Source organism: Artemia franciscana, chromosome 5 (genome assembly GCF_032884065.1).
Source record: "Artemia franciscana chromosome 5, ASM3288406v1, whole genome shotgun sequence".
In the NCBI taxonomy this organism is placed as follows: domain Eukaryota; kingdom Metazoa; phylum Arthropoda; class Branchiopoda; order Anostraca; family Artemiidae; genus Artemia; species Artemia franciscana.
Window position 1 is genome coordinate 9,901,744 of NC_088867.1, and position 23,766 is coordinate 9,925,509.

The following is a 23,766-nucleotide window of genomic DNA, read 5'->3' on the forward strand; positions in this document are numbered from 1 at the left end:
TAACATTTGTTTGCGTCACAAATGAACTTTACCCCCATATTATCCATATGGTGGATACCCGGGGAGCGGTAGCAAATCCCATATTATATAGGAGCTTGTTTTAAGTTGTAATGCTGCTTCTTAATTTTGTTTGAAAAAAATGATATTTAAAATTTAATTTTACTATTTGTCCTTATAAATTATCTTTTTTTTCTATCTAAACATGATAAGAGCTTCCGTTTTAGACACTCCTGTTTATTTGCTAAAGTATAAAGTTTAGTAAGTTTTATAAATTAAGAACTGAAAAGTATGCCCGAAGAAGGTGATTTCTTTAGGTCTGCCTGAAATGACAAAATATATTTTTTTTTCAATTTGTTATGCATAAATTTTCTTAGAGGCTTTTTTGCTGGTGTTTATACTTTATTTGAAAATTCGAAAAAGTATCGTTTACAATGTTTACTGTTTACAGTGTAATTGTTTACAGTGTAGTTTGAAATTTGAAAAATTATTTTGAAAAAAAACAACAAAGTTCCTCCTAAATTTCGAGGAATACATATCCCACGAGCTCTTTATTTGCTAATTCGCATTAATAAGAATTCATTTGAAAAATGTTGCTTTTGTAACCAAAAAGTCATATAAATGGAAAAAAATGACTATCTTGCCATCACAAATTCTTATGATGGTTTTCGACTTACTTCATACTAACCCCAAAAATGTGATCTCAATAAATTTTCAAGATTCTGAGGTTTCAAGTTTTATTCAAATTCAATTCGTAATTTCCTATATTTCTTATATACCTTCCTTTTTTGTGCTTGCTACACTTGGCTAAAGTTTCAAGTACCAGTTGGCAACGCATACTGAACCCTGAAATGCTTTCAGTAAAGCGCTACGTGATCTGAAAGACAAAGTCATACTTTTCCTTAAGAAGAAACATTTAAGCTACATTTTGCCATTTAGCATAATTTTTTATGTTCCTTCGAATGGTCTTCATGTGGACCCTTTGTTGCTTAACAACGAAAATTCAGTTTTATCCTAATCAACACGTTAGCACTTTTCCTGAGAGCGACTTTTAACAAAATTAAATAAAAAAACAAGTTGTTTTAACGGAAAGTAAGGAGCGACATTAAAACTTAAAACTTAAAACCTATTAAAACTTAAACAGAAATTTCTTTGTATATGAAAGGGGCTGCTTCCTCATCAACACCCCGCTCTTTACGCTAAAGTTTGACTCTTTCTCATAACTCTACTTTTTTAAAACAGTAAAAACTTTAGAGTAAAGAGCGGGGAGTTGATGAGGAAGTAGCGTCTTTCACATACGAAGTAATTTCTGTTCGTTTTAAGTTTTAATGTCGCTCCTTACTTTCCGTTAAAAAAAAACTTTTTTTTTAATTTAATTTCTGAAAGTTTTTGAATCAATGCATGTTTTGATTTTGGCTCTCCGCATATGAGTAATTAAAACGAAATTTCCATATTTATTTTTTTGGCTAAATGGCTTTCTCATAGTTTTGATCAAATGATTTTGAGAAAAAAGGAGCGGGGGAGGAGGCCTAGTTGCCCTCCGCTTTTTTGGTTACTTAAAAAGGCAACTAGAACTTTCATTTTTTTACGAATGTTTTTATAAGACATACATAACTTACAAATTAGCTTACGTAACGAACTTCTGTATTCTCATGTTTTTATTACCTATATGAAGGGGTTTACCCCCTCGTCAGTACCTCGCTCTTTACACTAAAGCTTAAATTTTTCCCAATTTCTTAAGAATGACCCCTGAATCACAAAAGCCGTAGAATAAATAGTTGAAATTACTCAAAATGATTTAGCATAAAGAGCGAGATATTAGGAGGAGGTGAGCCCATCATATGCGTAATAATTTCTGTTCGTTTTAAGTTTTAATGCTTCTCCTTACTTTCAGTTGAAAAAACTTTTTCATATTTATTTTTCCTTTTTTTTAATAGTGCTAGAAAATCCTGCGCTCCATTCATGAATATTTCCTTCCCCCATGACAAATTCCTCCAAGGGAAGCTCCCCTAACATATCCTCCTCTTATCGACCCCCCCCCTCCCACAACCTAAAAATCCCCCTGAAAACGTCTGTAAACTTCCAAATAACCATTACTATATGTAAGCACTGGTCAAAGTTTGCAACTTGTGGCCCCTCCCACGGGGACTGTGGGGAGTAAATCGTCCCCAAAGATATAGTTACAAGGTTTTTTGACTACACTGAATAAAATGGCTATCTCAGAATTTTAATTTGGTGACTTTGGGAAAATAATTAGCGTGGGAGCGGGCCTAGGTGCCCTCCAATTTTTTTGGTCACTTAAAAAGGGCACTAGAACTTTTCATTTCCTTTAGAATGAGTCCTCTCGTAATATTCTAGGACCACTGGGTCGACACGATCACCCCTGGGAAAAAAAAACAAAAAACAAATAAACACGCATCCGTGATCTACCTTCTGGCAAAAAACGAAATTCTACATTTTTGTAGATGGGAGCTTGAAACTTCAACAATAGGGTTCTCTAATACGCTGAATCTGATGGTGTGATTTTCGTTAAGATTCTATGACTTTTAGCGGTGTTTCTCCCTATTTTCTAAAATAAGGCAAATTTTCTCAGGCTCGTAACTTTTGATGGGTAAGACTAAACATGATTAAACTTATATATTTAAATTCAGCATTAAAATGCGATTCTTTTGATGCAGCTATTGATATCAAAATCCCATTTTTTAGAGTTTTGGTAACTATTGAGCTCCGGGTTCGTTACCACGAACTGTTTGAAAAGTAAATAAGAAAATGCATCAATGCCATCTAATAAAAAAGTAATGTTTTAGGCAGTTCATTTCAGTTTGTGCCTTTTCAACTTCAGCATCATCTTAAGGTAAGACTATATTATCTTTGGTAGTGGTTTTCTTTTGACAAATCATTTTATCAAAAACAATAAAATGGTGACCTATTAACATTCAATCTTGAGTTTCGTCCAATTGCCTAGGGCTAAGCGGAAAGGAGGTCGTCCACGGTTGAGGTTAGAGGATGTCGTAAAGAAAGATTTAAGGGAAACAGGGTCTTCCTGGGAGGTTATAAAGAGGTAAGCTTTGAACATATTAGGATGGAGGAGAAGCGTAACAAAACTCTGAAAATGACATAAAATTTAGCTTTGAAAATTTTAATAATAATAAAATTAATAAAATTAAAAAATTAATAAAATTAATAAAATTTTACTTTGAAGTAAAAAAATTGTTAGGGATTTTGACCGTGGCTGATGGTGAAATAAAACCCCTATCTATTCAGGAAATTCCACGAAAACAAGTCAATCCGAATAATTGGTATACAGGCTTAAAAGTATGATTCGTCTAAGCATCAGTAAACCTTCTGATTTGTCTCAAGCTTTGGGTAAATTGAACCTTTACCAAAAACTTACCTTTCAATTTACCTTTGGTAAATTGGATCAAAAGACATTGTTTTTCTTTTTCCATTTTTGAATGTGATGAATCCCAGAAATCGATTTAACTTTTTAAACAAAGGACATTAATTTGTGTCGTTATTTATTGTCTCATAGTTTGTAATAGAGCAGTACAAGAAAAAAATTACCTTTTAAAAGAGGAATTTCTTACGTTGAGTGATGCAGCGTTTTTACTTGAATAGGAACAGAAGATACCTCTGCCCCCTTAAAGAAAATTATTTTTTTAACAAATTACCAAATGCTTTAGAAAGTAATTTATTAATTGTATTTCGCTCAGTTTTCTCACTTTATTTTAATTACCATACTGACTGTCAATAAAAATTTATTTGTTATATTATCATAGTAATTTTTATCTCTTCTGAAGCCAAAGATCTTTAGTTCATAAAAATCAATAAAAAGCCTGTCAAAGCCAAATTCCTCTTTGTCTGCCTCCAAGCCTTCAACTTTTAGAACGGATCTATCACCAGCAAACACATTAATAAATAAATGAGTTTTGTATTGAGTATGAAAAATTCTTAGGATTACGGATTGAGCTAACAATTAGCTTTTTTTTTACACTTTAGGATCCTAGGCTACACTTTATCTAAGTTAAAACGAATTTATATAAGGGTTCCTTTCTTGCATTGTAAAGATTGTTGCAAGATTGTAATTTGTAATGTAAATTTTGTAATTTATAATGTAAATATAATGCAAATCTAATGTAATGTATGTAATGTTATGCATGTAGGTAATATATGTATGTATGTAATGTATGAATGTAATGTATGTATGTATATAATGTATGTAATGTATGTAATGCATTTAATGTAATGTAATGTAATGCTAGGCTACACTTTACCTAAATTACAACGAGTTTATATAGGGGTTTCCTTTCTTGCATTGTAAAGATTGTTGCAAATGTAAAGATTGTTGCAAGATTGTAATTTGTAATGTAAATTTTGTAATTTGTAATGTAAATATAATACAAATGTAATGTATGTAACTTAATGTTTGTAATGTATGCATGTATGTTGTATGTATGAATGTATGTGACGTAATGCATGTAGGTAATGTATTTATGTATGTAATGTATGAATGTAATGTTTGTATGCATATAATGTATGTAATGTGTGTAACGCATTTAATGTAATGTATTGTAAATGTATTGTAATATAATGCTATGTAATGTAATGTAATGCAATGTAATATAAATGTAATGCAATGTAAATGTTGTAATTTGTAATTTGCAATGCAAATGAAATTTGTAATGAAAAATGTTGAAGGTAAACATTGCTTGGACAAGTTAAATATCAGTGTATTTGTCGCATTTAGTGTTTTATTACTTTAAGGGTATATTTTTGGTATTTAGTTTTTTAGGGCTTTAAAGTTGTATTTGCCTGTTTCTGCCTTCCTTTCTCTTCAAGGTAGAGATTGACCTGACTACACCTGCCAGCCAATGAGAGACTACTTTGGGGGTCGCAGAACCGGACTGCTTATACGTGGGACTTGAAAGAGACGAGAGGGCAAATGACACAACTCGTGGACAGTTCAGCTTTGGAACCAACAGTGACAACAAGTGGTTAGAGGAACACTGTTGGAGAGTTCGAGGCCTCCACTTTTCTACCATATGCGGAGAGCTGGGAGAGTTTTTCAATAATTTAGTATTTCTGATTAAAATATTCATAGTATTTAATGCTGCTACTACTACTACTAACCACTCGCCGAAGCACCAAACGGTCTAAGGCCAACACAGCTACGCACGATCCTTCTCCGTCCCAATCTACTCAAAGCGTCCCTTTGTACACCCTCCCACAAAGCTCCCATTTCCTTTAAATCTTTCTTTATGATATCCTCCCATCCCAATCACTTTCCGTTTAGCCCTAGACGGTTGGCTGAAAAGAATATTCTATGGCACTCGGTCATCCTTAATCCGCAAAACGTGCCTTAGCCATCTCAACCTTTCTTTCACCGCAGCCCTAGAAAGCGGGATTGAACCACACTTTTCTTACAGCCTACTGTTTGAAATACCAACAGTTAAAACCAATTATTTTCAGTTAATAAAAATTATTTAATTTCTTAGCATTTTGAATTAATGCAGGTATTGAAAATAACTCACCATATATGAATAATTAAAACGAAATTTGCATGTTAATTTTACTTTTGTTAACTAATAATAGCCTTATAATAACCTACGTTTGATTTTTGTTCCAGTTATTTAAGAATGACTCCTGAATCACAAAGGCTGTTTAATTCGAATAATTACGTTTTTAAAAGTTAAAAAAAACTTAAGCATAAGAGCGAGCTATTGAGGAAGGAAAATCCTCTCTGAAATACGTAATATTTTCTGTTCGCATCAGGTTTTAATGTTACTCCTTACTTTAAGTTGAAAAAACTTATATTTTCATTTAACTGCTGATCGTTTTTTAAATAATGTTGGGAAATCCAGTCCCCCCCCCGGGGAAAATTTCCTCCCCTATGGGAAATTTCTCCATGGAAAGATCCTCCCACGTAACTAAAATTCGCAATATCTGCGGAGCTAATTTTGTAAGGCATAGTAACACAGCGAAAAAGAGGTCGAAACTATTTATATGAAAATGAGAGTCGCAGGTTGAGCAATTCTCAAATGACTGAAATGAATGAAATAAAAGATCTTTAAAAGATATACGTAATAGTTAATGTTCGTTTTAAGTTCTAATCCTATTCCTTAATTTCAGTTGGAAAAAACTTGTTTTTTAATTTAATAACAACCACAAGCCGAACAAATACAATATCATTGGTTTATTATCACATAAAAATCATAGTTATGAAGCTGCTCAAGGTAAAAATTAAATGCTAAGATTTGTCGGAAAATAACACAAACAAATAATTGCTTATATTGGCCATTATTTTACAAAATTCGAACTTTAGCGTAAAGAACGAGTTATTAACGAAGGGGAGAACTTCCTAATATATGTAATATGGGGAGTTCAACCCCTCGTCAATGCCTCAAATTTTATTCTTTTGATGAATCTGTTGATAGCGAATTTCCGTTTTATAGAGTTGCGGTTAATATTGAGCCGGTTCGCTCCTTACTTACAGTTCCTTACAACAAACTGTTTTACAAGCTGAGCATAATTGATGAAATGAGTTCCTAATCAGGGTTTTTACCCTATTGGTGAAATATCTTCAGACTATAACTGAACTTATGTTTCAAGAGACTGCGAAAAAAGTTCTGATTATCGAGAGATTCTCTCGATATAAAATATGTTGTAATTTGTTGTATATGTTTTATAAATATGTTTGATATGTTGTAATTTCTTTTTGTGATTATCAAGAATCGACTGTATACCCATTAAAGCTTATTAAACGGCACACATTCCTAGTGGTGCCGTTCACTTATCTATTGTATATTTTATTGCTATGATTGTTTATTTAATTTCTGTTTGTTTTGAGTTTCATTTATACTTGAATAGCAAAACATTTTTGTTCGTTTTTAGCTTGATTTACATATTCGATTTTAACTTTACTTGTTTTAAGATTTATCTATTCATTTATCTTGGCACCAGTTGCATGTTTATTTGATATGATTGCTTATTAAATTTCGGTTCGTTTGGGTTTTTATTTATGCTTTAATAGCAAAATATTCTTATCGTTTTAAGCTCGATTTGCATATTCAAAGCTTTAATCATTTTATTTATTCATTTATATTAGCGGCTGCTGTATGTTTTTTTTGCTATGATTGTTTATTTATTTCTGTTCTTTTTACTGACTTAATTACTTGTACTTGTGGCGGGAAACAGGCGTTTCCACCTCGCCCGGCATCGACGATCTTGAAGACCTTCTTTGACCATGTTGTTCGATCTTCTGCCAGCTGCTCTGCAAAAGCGAGCCACTGAGTTGACCATCTGTGACCAAACTTTCTGAAACCCCCGATAGGTTCAAGGTCTGACTTGGCCAGGTTCCACTAGTTCTTCCTCTGTCCTCCTTGGCGTCTCTTCCAGGAGCTAATAGGCTCAACTAGAAATATTTGGCGAGGCAGGTACTCTGGTGGTTTTTGCTTTCATTTATTCTTTAGTAGTAATTTCTTGTCGTTTTGAGTTTGAGTTGTTATAGGTTTCTATTTTTTGTCATCTTAAGTTTAATATGGCCTTTACTTTTCTTCGAAAACTTTCTTTTTCGGAATTTTTTTTTAATTAATTCCGTTTCATTTTTGAATAAGGCAACGTCAGTGACATTAGGGAGGCCTAGGCGTAACAAACAGTCAACTACCTCAATAACGGAAGTGTCAAGCAATATTGTACAAAATGGGTATTTGTCATGGCTATTGAAAAAAAAAACACTTCTACTTTTTCTAAAATGAAATATAGGCCGATTACGCTACTCATCAGATAAAACGGAACAAAATTCAGAAATTCACTCAGAAATCCAACTTTGATTAAGGATAGCCTATCATCAATATAGAGGACAAAACACATTTTATGCCCTGAAGGATACAAGGTGGAGGGGATTTCCCCCATTGTTTGATTGGAAAAATCGAGGACAATACTCGGGGTAAATATTGATTTAAAATAGGATTTTCAGACGAAGTTCTTGTTAGTACAAGTTTTCGTTCCTGTAACTAAAACGTAAGAAAAAACTCGAATCATTTACATATCTTGACTTTTTTTAACAGGTTTAACTACAATGTGGCTTACGAATTGGTATTAAAAAATTGGTGATAACTAATTGCAAGGGAAAAGCAGCCTAGGCCTGTAGTATTCGAAACTGAAACTCGGAGAAAAAGCTATTCCATAGCAATATCTGCTCCAAGTTAAATATCTTTTATAATGATACCAAATTTTTGAAATTCACTAATCTTGAGGTTATACATAAGAAAACGTTGAAATTTTCATAAGAAATTTAGCACGATTTAAGAAAAAGGAAAAAGACAATCTTCAAATAGAATAATCTCAACAAAAATTATACTCTCAAATTCAGCATACTAGATAGTGCTTGTTAAAAGACTCAATTCCTCATTACAGAAAAATAAGGAATACTTTATTTTTCCTGAGAAGGAAGGTCACGGATACACATTCATTTGCATGTTTCATTTTTGTTTGTGTTCCCTGGTGCTACTGTATCAAAGTTGTAGCCATAGAGTATCAGGAAGGAACCCATTCGAATGGAATTTAAAACAAAAGTGTCCTTTTAAATCTTAGCATTTAGAGCACAACAGAAATTGTGCTACAGCAAAGTGGAAAATTCTGCCCATTTCCCATGCAAAAGAAGATTGTGACCCAAAGAGTGTCGAAGTGCAATAGAATTTTACTTTGGATATAACTCACTGATTTAGAACCACTGGATAGCTTTTTTTACATCTTAATTTCACATCCCATTTCAACTATGATTCCAAGAACTTGCTTTTTCACATATTTATTTAATTTGTTAAGATGTCAGTAGTGGCCTTTGGACTTGATTCCATAGACTTCACCCCACGGGGTGGATCTAGAGCAAAATCTTGGGGGAGCCCCAATGTGACAAGGGAGCCAAAGAGCAGCATATTGGGGGGGGGGGCTAATATGATAAAGGGGCTAATAATTCACCAAATTGACAGATTTATTCTAAAAAAAATAGAGTAAAAAAGAAAAAAACAGGATAAGATGGCAAAAGAAAAAATCTTGTGGGGGGCAGGAGTCTCTCGGGGGGCCTGGGTATGGGCAATCTCAGAATTCTAGTTGCATAGCCTTTCGGAATTTCCTCTTAATAGAATTTAAAAGTTATTTGTTGCCATCAAAAACAACAAGCTTAAAGGAGTAGAAAGTGGGGCTAGTGTCGAAAACAAAAGTCACTAACGCTATCTAGCATTTGACGATTTTGTTTAACCCAGAACTCCTGCATACTTGTCTTTTCAGGTATTTTAAAGTGCAAGGTAGGGCACAGAAAGAAGAATTTCCTTTGCAGTAGTCCTACCATTTCAAAAACAACTAGTCTGGTTAACTTACTGGGATTTAACCAAGCCAATCTAATTAATAAATTTACTTCTATCCTAGTGTTTTTAAAAAAATCTCAAATTCTATTTAGTTCAAAATTATCTTTTAGTGTTTAGTAAGTAAGATAAAGTTTTTGTAAGGTTTGTTGCTCAGGTTAAGAAGGGCCTCTTGGTTATTTTCTAGTAATATATCTTTGTACTGTAGAGTTGGTTGTAATTTTATATTTTTGTAGGCCTAGTTCTTCGAGCTCGTTTAACCATGGGCATGTTATATGGTATATATATATATATATATATATATCCTGTCCATGGATTAGTCTTTGCGGTTGATTATATATGGCTATGCTGTTTGACCTATGTAATTGGATGGATGAGTAGGGTTAAGACCTCGTTCAGGTACTGATCTATACTAATTATTAAAGTAAGAAAACAGTCTTCCTTTCTCCATCTGTCTTTCTTTTTTGTTTATATGGTTAAATTCTTTTTTAGTATTTAGTATTATTTTTTATAGCTTATATCTTTTATATTTGTTTTCATGGTGTGTGTTTATTTCTGTGTTTGTACTGTTGCACTGGTGATTTCTTTTTTCAACATAGTAGCGGGAGGCCGGCGGCTTGGCACGTGGCAGGCTTCAGTATATGGATTCTCATTGTCGCTTGTCTTCGAACCAGAGACAATTTTAGCCTATTATTTATGTAATTAAATAAAAAAACAAGTTTTTTTTTAACTAAAAGTAAGGAGCGACATTAAAACTTAAAATGATCAAAATTACTCCATACATGAAAAGGGCTTTTCCTCCTCAACGCCTCGCTCCTTATGCTAAAGTTTGAATCTTTCTCTTAACTCTACTTATTAAAATAGTAGAAAACTTTAGCGTAAAGAGGGGGGCGTTGAGGAAGCTGTTTCTATGCTTTCCTTTTTAGGCCCTACTTTCCTGTTATTATATAATATGACGGCAAATTTTTGAGTATGTGTTTTTAAATGATATTTGTAACCTCAGTTATAGCTCAGATAACTGATTATGCTTAAAGTGCAGTAATGAAGTATTATTTGGTTTATTAGGAGAGAAAACCTTCTGAATCCTTTAATCAAGTCGTGTTCAGCAAATTGATTTATCCCGCGTACAAAGTCTCGTCCAAAGTTTGAGTGGATCTGCACAAGTGTTTGCAAACCTAATCTCTTAAATTATTTCTCTGTATTTTGTTTTTGTAGTTGACCTAACATTAAGCAATTATAGCGATCTAAAATAAGTGGAAAATTAAAACTTAGGTATATACTTCTTCTATGGCCGGTATCAATTTCTTTTTATTTATTGAAAATAAAAATGTGGAAATATTTACACTTCGCATAGCATGCAGCTATCACTATATTTTACTTCTAAGCCCTACTTTCTAATAATCGAGTAGTACTTGACTTCACTTGACTTTATTAAACAAGAATACGACCGTAAGCATTTGAGGTTATGTTTTATATAAAAAAAAAGCGCAGTATCAGTTATAGCTCAAATAACTAGTGATTACGCAGTTGATATTGAATTGTTTTATTGGCTGAAAATGATAACATGAGAATTATTTCGGTTTGTATTGAAAGCAGCGATTATGTTTCCTTCTTTAGGCCCTCCTTTACTGTAATTATATTATACAACCAAAGTGTTTTGAGATTTTTTTTCAAAAAAGTGAAATAACAGGTATAACTTAAATACATAATTATGCGTCAGATCGGCTACTTAGCTATCAAGTGGCTTATTATGAGAAAAGATTTTGCATCCTTAAGCCAAACTTCTAACTGACAGATACATCTGTCCCGTATGAAAATTATCAAAAAAGAAAACAAAATTGAAAGGATCACTAAGGAAGTGTCCATAACAAATTTATCGAATACTTTCCTTTCTTTTAAGAGTAAAGTTTAGTTCTTCTTTATATTTTCTCCTTTGGGCTCTCTTTTCCTATAATTATATAATAGAACCTAACAGTTTTGAGACTAAAAAAAATAAAAAAAATTGAAAAATCAGGTACAACTTAAATACCTACTGATGCGTAAGATCGGATACTTAACTATAAAGTGGCTTATTATAAGAGAAAAAGTTTTGCATCTTGGAAACAAGGTCGTGACTGGCAAATACACCTATCCCGATATTCCTTGTATCCCTGGCCCGAAAGGCCATGGAGCCTTTTGAGGGGAATTAAGTGTATTGTAATTCAATTTTGAATTGTATTTTGTATTGTCTTGTATTTAATAATAAACTTTCTCTCTCTCTCTCTCTCTCTCTCTCTCTTTCTCTCTCTCTCTCTCTCTCTCTCTCTCTCTCTCTTCTCTCTCTCTCTCTCTCTCTCTCTCTCTCGATATAAATTCGAAAGGATTAGTAATGAAGTGTGCAAAATACATTTTTCATTTACTTTCCTTTCTTTTAAGAGTAATACTTGGTGATAATAATGATTCATAATAAGGTGAAAATTATAAGTTAGCTGTATAATTTTTCCACGGCAGGTTTGGGAAAATTCTTTTTGAAAATGTAAATTTGAAAATAATTATACCTAGCATAGCATGTAAACATTCCTATATATTTCTTCTTTATGCCTTTCTTTCCTATTATTTTATAATTTAGGTGCCAAGTAGTTGAAGTGGAAAGTTTACATTTGATTATATTTATTCCTGTAGTTTCCAGCAATTTCTGATTTTTCAAAATTATTATTATGCAAGAGCAAATATTTAAAATGTATTTAGTTTTCAGCGGCGCTGTGGTTTTTAGCAGGTTTAGTGGACGGTAGCCCTACTCTATTTTTGTTAATTTCTGCTCTATTTTTGTTAATTTGTTAAGTTTCACAGGATTAGTCATCTAATTCCTCTTCGTTATTCGTTATAGGATTCCTGTATTCGCCTACAGCAGTGCCTGCGATTTTACATTTATTTGATTCTTTATTTTAAAACGTGTTTGTTTCGGTTTCATTTACTTAATGATAGTAGTTTCTGTTTGTTTTAAGGTTGAATTATTGTAGATCCTTTTCCAGTATGGCTCTCAAATTAAAAACAAAACGGATTATGCTCCGTAAATTTTTTCCAAATTAATTCTTGACCATTTTTAGTTGACATAGTTCTTACGTTTGTTAATATTTGGAGCATTCATGAAGGTTTTCTACTTAAGTTCTTTTCTTCCGTGAGTAGCTTCTAATTCACATGGAGGCCTAAAGAGTAAAAATATTAGGTGGATTGAAGATATAGCGTTTTTATCTACACCCCCCCACATAATCGGGAAGAATTTTGCTCCTCTCCCGTCTCTCCTCCAATAAAACCTGAAAATTTCAATTCCCCCAACCTATTTCAAAGGTGTTGCAAACATGGCCCTTTGATAAACTGGACTCACATAGCGGCATTTGATTTAATTTTACAGTTTACTCCTAAGTCGTTGTTCAATATGAAATTCCCCCCTTCCCATCCAAATATTCTGAAAGTTTTGGCTGATACTCCAAGTCATTACTGAGGCATAGCAAATGGACAATTTTCACTACCTAAAATGGTATTGTACGTTTTGATATACAGTGCTTTTAACTATGCAAAAGTTGTATGTCCCATAGGAGTTAAAAGTAAGAAAACTTTTTCAGTGGATCAGATACCTAAATTTGTTATCTCTATCTTCTCCCCCAACAACAAAACTTGAAAACTCTTTACCCCATCCTTGCTCTTTCTTTCTCCAATCCGATGTTAAGATAGTGCAGATATGCAATTTTGAAGAATGGATGAAATGCTTTTCCAAACAATGTCTTTTCATTTACCTCTGCCCCTTCCCCTAACTAGGATTTTATATCCACCCCACCCTAAGATACCCCGAGAGTTTCAGCTTCGTCCGTAGCCATTGATCAACATTTTAATGAATTCTCACAAAAAGTCTCATTTTAACAACCTTAACTGTTCCTGAGATATTGCAGAAACGTCCTTTTGAGAACCTAGATGTGCAGTGTGTCTTCTGATTCAATTCAACATCCCCCTGAATATTCCCCAAGAGTTTCAACTTAATACCCTTAGCCTTTTCTGAGATATTGTAGACATGATCTTTTGACAACCCTTATGAAACTAATGTCTTTTGACTTAGTTCGGCATTCTCCTCATCGTTCCCTGAAAGTTTTAGCTTAGTACTTTAGCCATTCCTGAGCTATTGCATGTTTGCTCTTTTGAAAACCTTAACGCACAAAGTGTATTTTGTTTAGCTAAACACCCCCCCCCTCCTTAGTATCTGCTGAAGGTTTTAACTAAATATCCTTAACTATTCCCGAAAAATTTCATAAACCTTTTTCAGTGGATCAGATACCTAAATTTCGTATCTCTATCTTCTCTCCCAACAACAAAACTTAAAAACTTTTTGCCCCATCCTTACTCTTTCTTTCTCCAATCCGTTCTCAAGATGGTGCAGATATGCAATTTTGAGAAATTTTTCCAACTATTGAATATACTTGTAAGCAATTACCAGTTTGCATTATTTACGGCTCTTGTCCCAGGACCTGCAGGAACAAAGCCTTGGACGTTAGAGGGGGCATGTAGAGTAAAAAGGGCAAGAGAGGGTGGCTGATTGCCCTCCAATCACTCTTGACTCTTAAAAGGACCGCTAGAACTTTCAATATCGAATTGAAAGTAGCAGCTTCCAAAGTTTCTATGACCACCCCTTCTATTTGCCTGAAAAAAATGAATAATACACTCAAGGCAAATGACTCTTTACTACAGACAACGGTGGACCTCAAAAAATGAAATGCAACGGTAATTTATGCTAAATTTCAAAACAAAGAAAAGGATATACTGAATGAAAACTACATCAACCGTCTGAAAAAAAAAAAATAACAACCTTGCCTTAGACTTTAGTTCCAAGTGTACAGCCAAAGAAAATTTTCTTTTCATGTACAGAAAAGTCTTAGGGACAAAACAGATAAAGTAACAAGGATAATGAGAATTAAATCAAACTCTTGGGATGATTACTTGAAAAACTTTCACAGCAATATGTCTTAAAAGATAATGAAAAATAGGGAGTTAAATTCTTAAGAAAAATTTGACAGTTAACACATTATTAGTGTTTTAAATATATTACGAAAGAAAAGTATTGCCAAATCTACTGAATTACTTTTGGTTATTTATTTCACGTGGAATAAATAACCGTGGACGTGGACGTAACAAACGTGGACGGAGGTAACCGTAGACGTAATAATAACGTGGAATAAATAAATATTTATTTCTCTGAAAGAACATGACACTGTCCTTAAAACGTAATAATCTTAAAACAACCTATCGTCCTTTGAATGTTTGGTTTTTAGAACATGTTTCCTTTTATCAGGTAATTTTTTTTAAATAAACCATCGAATTAAACAACTATCAAATCTATAGTCCATGGTAATCTAATCTATATATAACCTATATCTAATAATCTATAATAATAACCCTATATGTAATCTCTATTCTAATAATCTAATTTAATCTATATATAATAATCTCATCTATATTCCATAATAAAAGGTAAAAGGTAAAGAATACGGGATTGGACTTTACCGTCCTTACCGGCGGTGCTGATCTCCGTTTCTTGGCCCTTCAGCCAGGAAGTACAATGGGAGGCTGGGGGCCAACCATCCTGTGCTTTCGCAAGCCCTTCCTGCTTACCTTCCCCAGATTTCTCCAGGTACCCATTTAGAGCTGGGTTGACTCCGACTGAGCTTACAGAGTCACGTCACTGACCCCGTCCCAAGCTAGATAATTAGGTACACGATAATAATGAGGATTCGAACCACAAAAGAGGAACAGAAAGATGTTGTATTTTCTAAAAACAGGGTGCTCATTTTTTTTTATATAAACTATCGCTACGAAACCATTTTGTCTTTCCATCAATATTTCTTTAAGCTTCCTATCTTTGGTGGTAAGTAATAAAGTAACTGTGAATGGTATTAAATATAAATAAAATCAATAGCTGACCTTTTCCGATACTTACATTTATTGCTCCATTTCAGTATATCTCATGGGCCTATATTTTTTCTATTACCATCCTTAGGGAATACTGAACAAGGAATGAACATTTGCTCTTTGTTATGTTTATATTATCCCCAGCTATCCAATATTTCAGAGAATAATTCGCTGTCGTTTATTATGACAAACCTCCTCTCCTGGACCAAGAAATAAATCAAGCAAATAGATGGATAGAAGGTTAACTAGAAACACTAATAGAAAGACAATTCTAAAGAAGAGAGACATAGACCTTAATTATTCAAAAAATTTAGACTGCTGCATTTGTATGTCAATATAAAACCACTTCTGTTCACTAGCGTTTCCTGTTCATCCTTATGTCTGTAAACATCAGTCACTTCTGTTGGTATTATAGTAAAACATATGAAAGAATATCTGCTGTTCCTTGATATTAGTTAAGTAAGTAAGTAAGACGGCACTAGACCCTTAAAGTCTAAACCGACGGTGCTGATCTCCATTTTGTAGCCCTTCAATAAGGAAGTAAAATGGGGTTGGGGGCCAGCCATCCTTCCTGCCTTCCTGCTTACGTTCCCCAGGTTTCTCCAGGTACCCATTTAGAGCTGGGTTGACTCTGGCTGAGCTTACAGAATCACGTCAATGACCCAATCCAGAACCAAATAACTGGCCACGCCAGGGATCTAACCCTTGCGACCCGGACAAAGGATTTTCAACCCAGTGCGTCAACCTTGATATTAACGTTATACTAATACTATTTCAGAAGGGGAAAATGGAAATCGTGGTTTAGAAAGCCCATATGTCTGCCCTGTACTGCTCCAAAGCATGGCCTAGCAATACTATATATTTTAATCTTTCGTCCAAATTATTATACATACTAACGAAGCATTGTTCTAAGATTGTATATTTTCTAATTTCAAAACTCAAAATTTTGTACCTAAAATATTCTCCACAATTGGTCGGAAATTAAAAATACGATATAAAATTGACTTCCCCAACCCACGAGACATCATGCAATCGCGTGCAAATTTTTTTTTTTCATTCATAGGTGTCACTATAGTATGGCAGGGAAGCGCTCTTTCGACTTGGATGAATGGTACCAATACGTTAGATTATTGCAAACGTCTTACTAAAATGTAAGAAAATGACCTTATTGGTATTCAATTTGGAATATTAGTATTTTATATAATAGCAAAAGAGTTTGTCTCAGTAATGTCTGAGTGAATTTTTTCCATGGATGCAAATAAACTTTATATATATAGATTGATAAAAAAAAATAATCAAAAGAATAAAATATCGATATAGTCCGTGGGAAACTAATTTGAAATTCTGGAAACAGTCTGCCAGTTATAAACCTTTCTCCTCACCAGTTTCTCTCAGACCCTGCCTGAATTCCGAGGTGTCCACTCATTTATCTTTTATTTACAAATTTTATGTCACGTTTCCATTCCCCCCCCCTAATTTAGCATGCACTTCAACTGCTTTGCCTCAATGAAAATTCTATGTACCTTAGCCAAGAGGAGATGTTGGGGTATTTGCAAAAAAAGATGAAAAAAAAATCTGAATTTAACATAGTCATAAAAGTCCGTTTCTTGATTTGACGTTTGGAGCTCATTTGCAATTGTGCAAATAGAGGGTAATTTTATGGAAAATATAAGAAATTATTTAAAAATTACAAAAATATCGATTTTTTCTTCTTTTTTTGTGAGAGGAGGGCTTGTCTCTTTGCTTACAGACCTGAATGTATGTATTCCTCTATGTTTAAACATACTTCAGGGGTTTAGTCACAGGGATACATTTGTTGATAAAACAGGCGGTAAAATGTTAGAAATTAGGAGACTAAAATATCAGTTTTAATATCTAAAACATAAAGTGAAGCTGGTGACAGGAAAAGCAAATTGTCATCCAAAAAGAAGATGACATTAGCCTCTGATCTTTACTCAATCAATGAAAAAGATGAAAAACTGAGTGGCTCCAAGTCTGATCCTTCTGGGATTCCACACTCTTTGTTTTCCTTCAAATAAAAATAAACCTCCCTCAGCCAACTGGTATCGGTTACATTTATATGAAGACGACCATTCCAGCCTCGAATTCTTGACTTCAATCAAAAACTTGAAAGGAATAAACTTTCAATACAATCAGCGTTTGTTTTGAATAGATTGCGTAGCCTACATATTTATGGACCATTATGCTAAGGTGTGGCAGAATGATCTCAAACACTATGGTACCATCTATATAGCTACTCGGTAGTTCTAAATACTCAATAGTAAAAACAGTTGACTATCTAATAATTTTCGCTTGATTTTTTTATTGAAATACTTTTGAACTAATAGAATATTAAACAAACTATCTTATATCATCATTCATTAAAGGTATACTAATTTCTTCAACTTCAATTAGGAATTATACCCCCCCCTGGCCAATTCTGTCCTTAATACTAGCTTCAAATTCCAAACTTATAAGTTAACATACATAATGTCCTTGATAACAATTTATCACAATTTTAGCCTAATCATGTTTTTATTAGAATTATTATTTTATGATCATTATTATTGTGAACTTTCACGCCCAAAAGTAGGAACTATTTTTCGTGGGGGGGAGGGGGGTAGTAAAAATTATCCATTCACTTGAATCTGAAATGTTTTAGTTTTTAAAACGAACTAACGCTGCTTTGGAGCTCTGATTAGAAATCCAACCAGTTTAAACTACGAAAGCAGATAAAAGTGAGAATGCCACTTAAAATATGAAATTTTGTCTAGTGATTTTGTTCTTGTGCTATTCTTGTTCTTGGTCTTGCGCAGAAGTACACTAGTGTTTTGTAATACTTCAACCTTGAAGCTGATTAAATAAAAAAAAACAAGTTTTTTTAAATGAAAGTAAGGAGCGACATTAAAACTTAAAACGAACAGAAATTACTCCGTATATGAAAGGGGCTTTTCCTCCTCGACACCCCGCTCCTTACGCTAAGTTTTTTATTGTTTTAAAAAGTAGAGTTGCGAGAAAGAATCAAACTTTAGCGCTTTGGTCGATACGATGACCCCTGGGAAAAAAAAAAAAAAAAAAAAACAAATAAACACGCACCCGTGATTTGTCTTCTGGCAAAAAATACGAAATTCCACATTTTTGTAGATTGGACCTTGGAATTTTTTCTATAGGGTTCTCTGATACGCTGAATGCGATGGTGTAATTTTCGTTAAGATCCTATGACTTTTAGGGGGTGTTACCCCCTATTTTCCAAAATAAGGCAAATTTTCTCAGGCTCGTAACTTTTGATGACAAAGACTAAATTTGATGAAATTTATATATTTAAAATCAGCATAAAAATCCGATTCTATTGATATATCTTTTAGTATCGAAATTCCGTTTCTTAGAGTTTCGTTTACTATTGAGCCGGGTCGCTCCTTACTACAGTTCGTTACCACGAACTGTTTGATAAAGGTGAGATTGACATTGAAAATATGAAATTGCATTTAGTGATTTTGTTATTGCGCTGTTCTTGTTCTTGTGCAAAAGTGAAGTAGTTTTTTGTGATGCTCTAACCCTTGAAGCTGACAAAGGTGAGATAACCACTAAAAATGTAAACTACATTTTGTAATTTAGTTCTTGTGCTGTTTTTATTCTTGTTCTTACGCAAAAGTGAGCTTATTTTTTACGATGCTTCAACCTTGAAGCTGATAAACGTGAGATTGCCAATGAAAGTATGACCCCAAGACATAGTTATTAAGTTTTCTGACTATGCTGAATAAAATGGCAATCTCAGAATGTTGATCCTGTGACTGTGAAAAAAATGGGCGTGGGGGGCCTAGGTGGCCTCCAATTTTTCTGGTTAGTTAAAAAGGGCACTAAAACTATTAATTTCCATCAGAATCAGTCCTTTCGCAAAATTCTAGGACCACTGGGTCAATAAATCACCCCTGGAAAAAAAAAAAAAAAAATAAACACGTATCCATGATATATTATGTGGCAAAAAAAAACAACATTCAACATTTTTGTAGATAGGAGATTGAAACTTCTACTGTTGGGTTCTCTGATACGCTGAATCTGATGGTGTGATATTTTTTTTCAGATTCTATGATTTTCAAGGGGTGTCTCCCCATATTTTCTAAAATAAGGCACGTTCTTTCAAACTTTTAACTTTTGACGGGTAAGACTAAACTTGATGAAAATTGTATATTTAAGATCAGCATTAAATTGCAATCCTTTTGATGTAACTATTGGTATCAAAATTCCGTGCTTTAGAGTTTCGGTTACTTTTGAGCCGGGTCGCTCCTTACTACAGTTCGTTACCACGAACTGATCCATAAACGTGGGATTACCAATGAAAATATGAAATTGCATCTAGTGATTTTGTTCTTGTGATGTTCTTGTTCTTGTACAAAAGTGGGCTGGTGTTTTGCGATGTTTCAGACCTTGAAGTTGATGAAGATTAGATTGCCACAGAAAATAAGAAATTACATCTAGTGATTTTGTTCTTGTGAAGTTTCTAGGTGGCATGCTAATAAAGTGCTTTGCAGGCTGATTGAAAGAACTTAGCAGTAAAAAACATTTTGGGACATTTCTTTGCTGGAAATCTACTTTATGAGCATCTTATTTCTAAAAATGAGTAGATAATGACGTAAAAACGGGAAAAAAACGTTTTTTCTTCAATCAATTTTTCGTAAAGTGAGTAGAAGTTTAGTTTACTGTGACCCAACCTGTTCATCAGATAAAAAGAGATAGTTTATTTTCGCTCCTTTCTTCGGATTTCTGGTTCAATACAAAGGAATCTATGAGGTTCTTTTTTTGTGGCTACGAAAATTGACAAATGAACCATTGTGCGAATGCAGCCTCTATAAAACTAATTTTTAAAGTACAGGATCAAAATAATACGATTGGCAAGGGAGTCTCCAGGAATTCTGTTCGAAAGTTTTTTTTTAAGGGGGGGGGGACAAAAGTTATATTGTTACGTAAAAAAATGCCAAATGCCTCCAAAAATTTTTTGGAGGGGGGTTCAAACCCTAAACCCTCCCCTATATACGGCCTTGACGATTGGTCAATATGAATATAAATCATAAAACTAAACTAATTGAATTAAAGCAAACTTTTTAACACGGAAGTAGAAAGAAATCTATTTTGCCTTGAAACTCTTGTTTTATGCTTGTAATAAAATTGTCCTATTTATCATATACCAAAACAATTGTTTTTCGGCAGGTGAGTCTTCAATTAACTCCTCAGATAAATTTATAATTTTAGAATATGTCGTAATAAAAAGTAATAAATGACGTTTTACTGCAGTTATCTTGTTCTTCATCACCAAGAATAAAATCTTAATTCAATAATTTGTATGCAGGTCACTAATTCTCATAGAAGCCGAAAGCATGATTAACTCTATAAAAATGGTAGTAAAACGTTGGAGAGAGAAAATATTATAAATAATACCAACCAAAAACGTCGCAGCTTCTTTTGACAATAAACAAATTAAAAATGAATCTATCTAAATTATTACTTATCCTAAATGTCCTTGCTGATGAAAAAAGCGTGCATCTAGTAATTAATTATATTTCTGGACATTTTGATACGCAAAAAAAAAGAAGAGAGAGAGAGAGAGAGAGGAAAAGCAAGTCATGAGAGGAATAGTTGCGCTTAAGAAAAGGTGTTTGAAAAATAAAAAGACTTGAATGAGGCAAAACTTTAGGTAAAGAAATGGGGTATGACGGAGGAGGCAGCTTCCTTATGATTTAGGAAAATCCTGTTTTTGTGGGGAAACCAAAGACATCTAATTGAGCCTTTATTCTCGAAGTATTGCTGCAAAACAGTATTATCTTAAATTTAATCTTAATTAAAATTTTAATCATAGTTAGAATCTTAAGCTAAGCATGGGAATGAACAAGTTTCTTGAACCATAAAAGGTGATAATCGTCTAATTAGGATGATTAAATAAAAAAAACTAATTTTCTTAGCTGAAAGTAAGGAGCAACATTAAAACTTAAAACGAATAGAAATTACTCCGTATATGAAATGAGTTGTCCCCTCCGCAATCCCTCGCTCTTTACGCTAAAGCTTTTAATTGTTTTAAAAAGTAGAATTGTAGCAAAGAGTCAAATTTTAGCGTAAAGAGCGGGGGATTGCGGAGGGGACAACTCATTTCATATACGGAGTAATTTCTGTTCGTTTTAAGTTTTAATGTTGCTCCTTACTTTCAGCTAAAAAATTTAGTTTTTTTTTTATTTAATTTCTGAACGTTTTTGAATTAATGCATGTTTGGTTTTGGCTCTCCGCACATAAATTATTAAAATGAAATTTGTATATTAATTCTTTTTTTGGCTAAATGGCTTTCTCTTAGTTTTGATCAGACGATTTTGAGAAATAAGGGGTGGAGAAGGAGGCCTAGTTGCCCTCCTATTTTTCGGTTACTTAAGCAACTAGAACTTTTAATTTTTAACGAACGTTTTTATTAGTAAAAAATATACGTAACTTAAGAATTAACTTACGTAACAAACTTTCATAACCTTATCTTTTTATAATGTATACGAGGGGGTTTGTACCCTCGTTAATACCTCGCTCTTTACACTAAATCATAAGTTTTGTCCCAATTCTTTAAGAATGACCCCTGAATCAGTGAGGCCGTAGAATAAATAGTTGAAATTACTAAAAAATACTTTAGCATAAAGAGCAAGGTATTTATCTCCTCCTAAATACCTCGCTCTTTATGCTAAAGTATTTTTAGAACCCCTCATATGCGTAATAATCTCTGTTCATTTTAAGTTTCAATGCTACTTCTTCCTTTCATTTGAACAAACGTTTTCATGTTTATTTTTCATTGTTTTCTTATAGTAATGCTAGAGAATCCAGCGCACTTGTCATTGAATTTTTCTTCCCCATGACAGATTCCTCCAAGGAAAGATCCTCCAACATAGCCCCCTCTCCTCAGCCCCACCCCCAAACAAAATAAAATCCCCCTGAAAACGTCTGTACACTTCCCAATAACCATTACTATATGTAAACACTGGTCAAAGTTTTTAACTTGCAGCCCCTCCCCCAGGGATTGTGGGGGAGTAAGTCATCCCCAAAGACATAGTTATTATGGTTTTCGAATATGCTGAACAAAATGGCTATCTCAAAATTTTGATCCGTTGACTTTGGGAGAAAAATGGGCGTGGGAGGGGGCCTAGATGCCCTCCAATTTTTTGGTCACTTAAAAAGGGCACTAGAACTTTTCATTTCCGTTATAATGAGCCGTCTTGCGACATTCTAGGACCACTTGGTCGATACGATCACCCCTGGGGAAAAAAAGAAAAAATAAATAAACACGCACCCGTGATTTGTCTTCTGGCAAAAAATACAAAATTCCACATTTTGTAGATAGGAGCTTGAAACTTCTACAGTAGGGTTCTCTGATACGCAGAATCTGATGGGGTCATTTTCGTTAAGATCCTACGACTTTTAGGGGGTGTTTCCTCCTATTTTCCTAAATAAGGCAAATTTTTTCAGGCTCGTAACTTTTGATGGGTAAGACTAAACTTGATGAAACTTATATATTTAAAATCAGCATTAAAATGAGATTCTTTTGATGCAGCTATTGATATCAAAATTCATTTTTTTAGAGTTTTGGTTACTATTGAGCCGGGTCGCTCCTTACTACAGTTCGTTACCACGAACTGTTTGAAACGAGAAAAAAAAATGAAAACCATAAACCCGACAAAATGTACAATTACATATCATTAAAACTAAGGGTATGTACTACCTATCCATTATCTGAAAATATCATATTCCAATATTTTCAAAAAGCCACTAAGCCCAATGAATAAAACAAATTTCAGTTGTGAAATCATGTTCAGGAAGCCCACATTAGCAGCTTTCCGAGTTCATTTCATTTTTCTTTGGCGTCATTTACAGTTGAAAAGTTTCAAGGAAGACCTGGAGAATTTGATTGTAGGCTTTTCATAATTTTAAAACAGTTGATTGAAATCAATTGGTTTATGATTTTCAGCTAGAATGGAAATATCTGGGGATAATTTCCCCGGTGGGGGGAAGGGTATTTCAAGTTTCATGTATGTAATAATTTCTGTTCGTTTTAATCTTTGACGCAGCTCCTAACTTTCAGTTAAAAAACTTCTTTTTTATTTAATTACTTACAGATAGTATTTGTTAATGGGAAACATACATAACAAGTTTTTTAAAGAAAAGTAAAGAGCTTCATTAAACCGAAAATGAGCAGAAATAAAGTCAAATAATCTTCAAAGTAAAAATCTATGGAGTCTAATAAAAAAAGGTATAAAGTTTGTTTTCCATGAAAAAGATCATTTTAATAAAAAACGAACACAAGTTAATATTATTTCCACAAAATGAGTTTGTCAGAGAATAGTAAAGAGCTCCATTAAGCCAAAAATGAGTAAAAATGAATTCAAATAATTTTCCAAGCGTAAAACTACCACAAACTACCATCGCTAAATAAATAAAACCCAAAAGGAAAAGAAATTAC